The sequence below is a fragment of the Xenopus laevis genome, chromosome 9_10L (genome assembly GCF_017654675.1).
Source record: "Xenopus laevis strain J_2021 chromosome 9_10L, Xenopus_laevis_v10.1, whole genome shotgun sequence".
Classification (NCBI taxonomy): Eukaryota; Metazoa; Chordata; class Amphibia; order Anura; family Pipidae; genus Xenopus; species Xenopus laevis.
This window is the reverse complement of record NC_054387.1, coordinates 131,478,106-131,483,997: the sequence shown is the minus strand read 5'-3', so window position 1 is coordinate 131,483,997 and position 5,892 is coordinate 131,478,106.

Sequence of the window (5,892 nt, the reverse complement as noted above, 5' to 3'; positions counted from 1 at the left end):
TTATGAGCCAAGGCCATGGCATCTGAAAAAACTACTTCACGCACAAAGAAAGCTCATGCTAAGTCTAATACCAGAAGGGGTAAGAAAAGAAAGTATTCAAGACCACCTTCTCCAAATAAGCTCCTAGGTTGCAAACTATAGACTCTGATTATCAGCACTCTGACCAGGACAATAATCCTGCTGCTACTACTCTCACAACTACTGCACAAATTCACTGTAACAACTACTTACGCTGGTGGTCTAGCGGTGCGAGGGGGTCGGCGGGGACGCCCGCCACGCTGATCATCGCTGCTGCTGGTTTCCTAGGGGCGCTCGCGGCGCGCACGTCTCTTCTTAAAGGCGATGTGATGCTGGCGCGTGACCTCTATTCTGAAATCTGTATTCCGACCCGTGCCTGTCTGACTCTTATCCTGATATCCTGGTTTTGACCCTTGCCTGTTTGACTCCGCTTGCATCCTGCCTGCAACGACCCGTCCTGGTTTTGATTATGCTTTCTGTCTGCTCCCTGTACTGTGATCTTCTGCCCAAAAGACTTTGCTAACGATTGTACCCCTCTGCTTGTCCAGCACCCTTAGCTCCTTTTTTTATAAGACCTGGTGGAATCCAATTAGCTGAGGCCTCCTCTTGAGGTGAAAGGCGGCTGCTAAAGGCGGAAACAAGAGCCGAGACCAGGGAGCCTAGCATTGGTTCTGGATTTTGGGTGCCGATGGTGACATTCACTCAGTACCACAGTCTAGCACTCCTTCTCTAAGCAAAGAAAAGAAGCAAATTCAGGATCAGGAACACAATCTATTTTGGCAATTGTCAGAATGGATCCAAAATCAGGTTAAATCTTCCATCTCACAGGCACTCAAAGATCAGGTGAAATATGGCAGTAGACAAAAACTAGAAGCTCCTACTACACCCACCCAGCTCATCGCATCAATCACAATCAGACAGCAAATCACACACTTCAGATTTAGAAGGTTCCTCTACAGATTCCTCGGAGACCAGTACATCTCCAGCTAACAAGCGACCAGAAGAAGTTAAAACACTCCTCAAATACATATGCAACAACTTAAAAAATATCAGTGACCCAAACACCTATTTCCAAGGCAGATAAAGTCCTAGGCAACAGATACAAAAAATCCAGGTATTTTTTTTTTTCAGCAAATGTATTACCGAACCTATTGCTGATGAATGGGCAGAGCCTGGACAGAAGAGCATCTATTTCCCAAAATTTTCAACAAATTAGAATATATGGGATAAGTCTCCAAAGGTAGACTCAGCGATAGTCCGATTATCAAAAAATACCACATTGCCAACGGAAGATGCTGGGTCCTTTAAAGACCCCATGAACAAAAAAACTTGATTCCTCCATACAACAGCTATATTTTGACCAGCGTTAGCTTAGTTTCAGTGGCCAAGACAGCACGCTATAGGTGCAAAGACTTGAGAAAAATCCTACCACAATAGACCTAGACAAAATAAGCTCAGCGTTTTCCTTCCTCAGTGAAGCCTCACTGGAGATAGCGAAACTAGCAGCCGAAGCTTCTTCAATAACTGCAAGGCGAGCACTGTGGCTGAGACCCTAAAATTTGAAGGATCCTACCAATTTGGTTCAGAGCTCAAAAAAATTATATCTGAGGTGACAGGTGGCAAGGGGGCCTTCTTCCCTCAAGGCCGCAGAAACAGAAGAGAATTCCACAAGCGAAATTACCACCACAGATCCTGTAACTCTTCTCAGAGATCATCCTTCAGACAACGTCCACCTACCTCTCGATCATTAAACAAGAGATTCAAATCCAGGCAAGGGCAACTCAGATCTAACAAATGATCAGGCCCAGTTAAGACACAGAATTCCTGACTCCGACAACAATCATCTAACTACCATACCAGTCGGAGGTTGCCTACAAAAATTTCATTCCGAATGGGAACAATCAACCCAGGACCAATGGGTACTTCAAATTATATCATCAAGCTAAAAAATTCCCTTTCGAAAAAATTTCACAAAATCGCTTTGTGCCTTCTTCTGTTTCAGAAGATCCAAAAAGAGCAGCAGCTTCCAGACATCACTCAAGAACTACTTCAAAAACAGGTAATTGTCCCAGTTCCAAACCACTAACAATACCAAGGCTACTACTCCAATCTATTTTTAGTATCAAAGAAAGATGGCGGTTTTTGTCCTGTACTCAACCTGCACCCACTCAACAAGCACGTGCAATATCAGAAATTCAAGATAGAATCCATTCTCTCCATCACATCTCCAATCCTCTTAGCATGTATGTCCAAGGTGGATCTCCAAGATGCAGATGTACACATCCCTATTCACAAGGACCACCAGAAATACTTAAGGCTCACGTTCCAACAGCAACATTTTCAATTTCGAGGAAGGCTCTTCGGACTTACTTCTGCACCTCGAGTGTTCTCAAATGTATTAGGGGCATTGATAGCCAACATCAGAGCCGGAGGTTGCCACAACCCTTATTTATGCTACATCTTGGCATCAAGCCCAAATTATGATGCAAAACTGCATCCTCACACTATTCAAACACGGTTGGATAACCAACTACAAGACAGGAATAATTCGTCCACTTGCCAGCTGACCTTCTTGGGCATGGAGATCGATTCACTATCTCAGAGATTGATATTACCTCAAGACAAATTTCACAAGCTTTCAATGTCGATTTGGGAACTCCTTTCCGCACCGTTAGCAGACAATATTCTGAGGACTCTGGGTCTTATGGTGTCTACCATCGACGCCATCCCGTATGCACGTTTTCACATATGCCCTCTTCAGAACCACTTCTTCAGACATTGGAACAAGGACCTGTCCCAAATTATACCCCTCTCCAGCCAAATCAGCCACAGCCTTCACTGGTGGCTACAACCGACAATGTCACCACGGGCAAACTCTGGCAAGCACCAGAACCAGCAAAACGGGCAATATTAATCTTGCCAGGGACATGGTCGATGTAGGAGAAGACACTACACATCAACATTTTAGAGATCTGGGAAATTTTCAACACTCTCACATTTTGGCAACCTTTCCTTCCCAACTCTCATATCCACATTCAAGTGGACAACGGAACGGAAGTGGCCTACCTCAGCAGAACGAGAAGCAAAAGAGCTATGTCCAAGATTACAAAAATCTTATGCTGAGCAGAAGTGCACAAGGTACACATATCGGCGGTCTATATTCCCGGGATACAGAATTGCCAGATGGATTTCCTCAGCCGAGAACACAATCGACCCAGAGGAATGGATGCTTCACAAATAGGTGTTTTAGTTACTCGTCAACAGATGGGGTGACCGATGTGTGGATGTCATGGTGTCCAGGTTCAACACACAATGCTGACTATTCCTCTCAAGGGTCCAGGATCCCCTAGCGGAAGCTGTAGATGCCTTAACTACACCTTGGTCATTCCGCCTAGCACATGCCTTCCTGCCTATTCCAATGATTCCTAGACTTAGCAAAAATCCACACAGAAAATGTTCCCACGATACTTGTGGTGCCAGCATGGCCGAGAAGAACATGGTTTGCGGACATTATAAGTATGGCAGTGTGCAAACTGCTCGCCTCACCCCTCAAACCAGACCTCTTACTCCAAGGACCCATTTGGTTCCTGGACAATCACAAGTTACATCTCACTGCCTGGCTATTGAATACCAAACCTGGCTTATGAAAGTATTTTCACAGTAAGTCATAGAGACACTCATGGCGGCCCGTAAATCTACTACCATTTAGGCCTACCACAGAGTTTGGTCTATTTTCTTTCAATGGTGCACAGGTCAAAATCTTGATTGGAAGTCATGTTCCTCATCTGAAATCCTGCAGTTCCTCCAGGATGGAGCAGATAAGCGGCTCAGAGTGTCTTTTCTCAAAGTTCAACTCTCATCATTAGGAGCTCTGTTTCATCAGCAATGGGCCGCACTTCCTGAATCTAGACTTTTATTTCTGGCCAAGTCGTGGCTGTGCCCTCCTATTCGGGATCCCACTCCACTGTGGGACCTCAATCTAGTCTTACACTGCCTTCAGCAACACCCATTTGAACCGATAGAATCGGTGGACCTTAAGTTACTTACAGGGAAGCCAGTTTTTTTTCTGCTATCTGCTCAGCTAAAAGAGTGTCGGATATAGCAGCCCTTTCCTGCATATCCCCGTGGTTGGTTTTTCACACAGACAGGGCCGTTCTTAGAACGGTGCCATCTTTCCTGCCCAAGGTGGTTTTACCATTTCATATCAATCAGGAAATCGTTATTCCGGCATTCAGCCAAGAAACATCTTTAGAGGAAAACTCCCCTCTCCTGACACTAGATCCAGTCAGGGCGGTGCAGAAATATGTTCCATCAGGAAGTCCGAAGCACTTTTTGTTCTTCATAGTGGGCAAAATATGGGTGAAAGAGCACCAAAGCGCACCATCGCTAGATGGATAGTGTCCACTATACAGGTGGCGTATTTACTTTTGAACAATCACTTTCCAGTTCATGCCAAAACACACTCCATGAGAAAGATCGGTACCTCATGGGCCTTCTATAATAATGTATCTCTAGAGAACATTTGCAGAGTACCCACCTGTACTTTTCCGAACACATTTTCCAGATTTTATAGACTTTTCAGCACAGAGATGACTCGAATTTTGGCACAATGGTGACTTTGGTTAAGTCCTGGTTTTTCTTATAATCTTGTAGATAGTTACATTCCCTCTAGTGATGCGCGGGCCGGTCCGATACCCGCAGAAACACTATATGATTGGATTCAGGGAGTTGTTACTAGATAATGATGTACAGACACACTATGATTGGGTGCAGGGAGTTGTTACTCGATGCTGATGTGTAGGCACACTATATGATTGGATTCATGGAGTTGTTACCAGATAATGATGTACAGACACACTACATGATTGGATGCAGGGTGTTGTTACTAGATTCTGATGAGCAGGCACACTATATGATTAGATGCAGGGAGTTGTTACTGAAAAAATAATTCCACAGCTGCTGATCTGGAATTGTGCAACTAGATACTGATGTGCAGAAACACTATATGATTGGATTCAGGGAGTTGTTACTAGATAATGATGTACAGACACACTATGATTGGGTGCAGGGAGTTGTTACTCGATGCCGATGTGTAGGCAAACTATATGATTGGGTGCCGGGAGTTGTTACAAAAAAAAAACCTGTGGAATTTGACTGATACTGCTGTAAATACCAGGGATGGGTGAATTTTTTCACCTTGTTTCATCGCGGAAATGACCCCCATAGACTTGAATGGCGTCGCGCGTCAAAAAAAAAATTCGGCTCGCGTCAACATTTTTTTGACGCCAATAGACTTTAATTGGCGTCGGCAAAATTCCGCCGAAGCAAAACAGGTTAAATTCGCCCATCCCTAGTAAATACTCGGTAGTTGCAGGGGGCTGTTATATAAAAACTGTGTTGAAGGGTGTTTAGATAGAGCACTAATGCTCTTGAAATGATGGCAGCAGTAGCAATATATGGCCCCTCTTACAGCCTGTACACGTCACAGCAAAGTCTGAATAAAGAGGAGTGATTGCACTTTTAAAGCTTTTGAAACTAAATTTTACTCCGAAAGGTAAATGAAACAGGAGGTTTTCTTCTATTTTACAGTATGGCCAATTGATTTGAGGAGAGTGTTCAATAATGGTATCCCTTTAATGATTTGCCTTCTTTGTCTAACACTTTCCAGCTTTCAAACAGGGGTCACTGACCCCATCTAAATCCCAAATGCTCTGTATGGCTACACATTTATTGTTATTGCTCCTTTTTATTCCTCATCTTTCAATTCAGGCCTCTCCTATTCATATTCCTGTCTCTTATTCAAATCAGTGCATGGTTGCTAGGCGAATTTGGACCCTAGCAACCAGACGGCTGAAACGGCAAACTGGAGAGCTG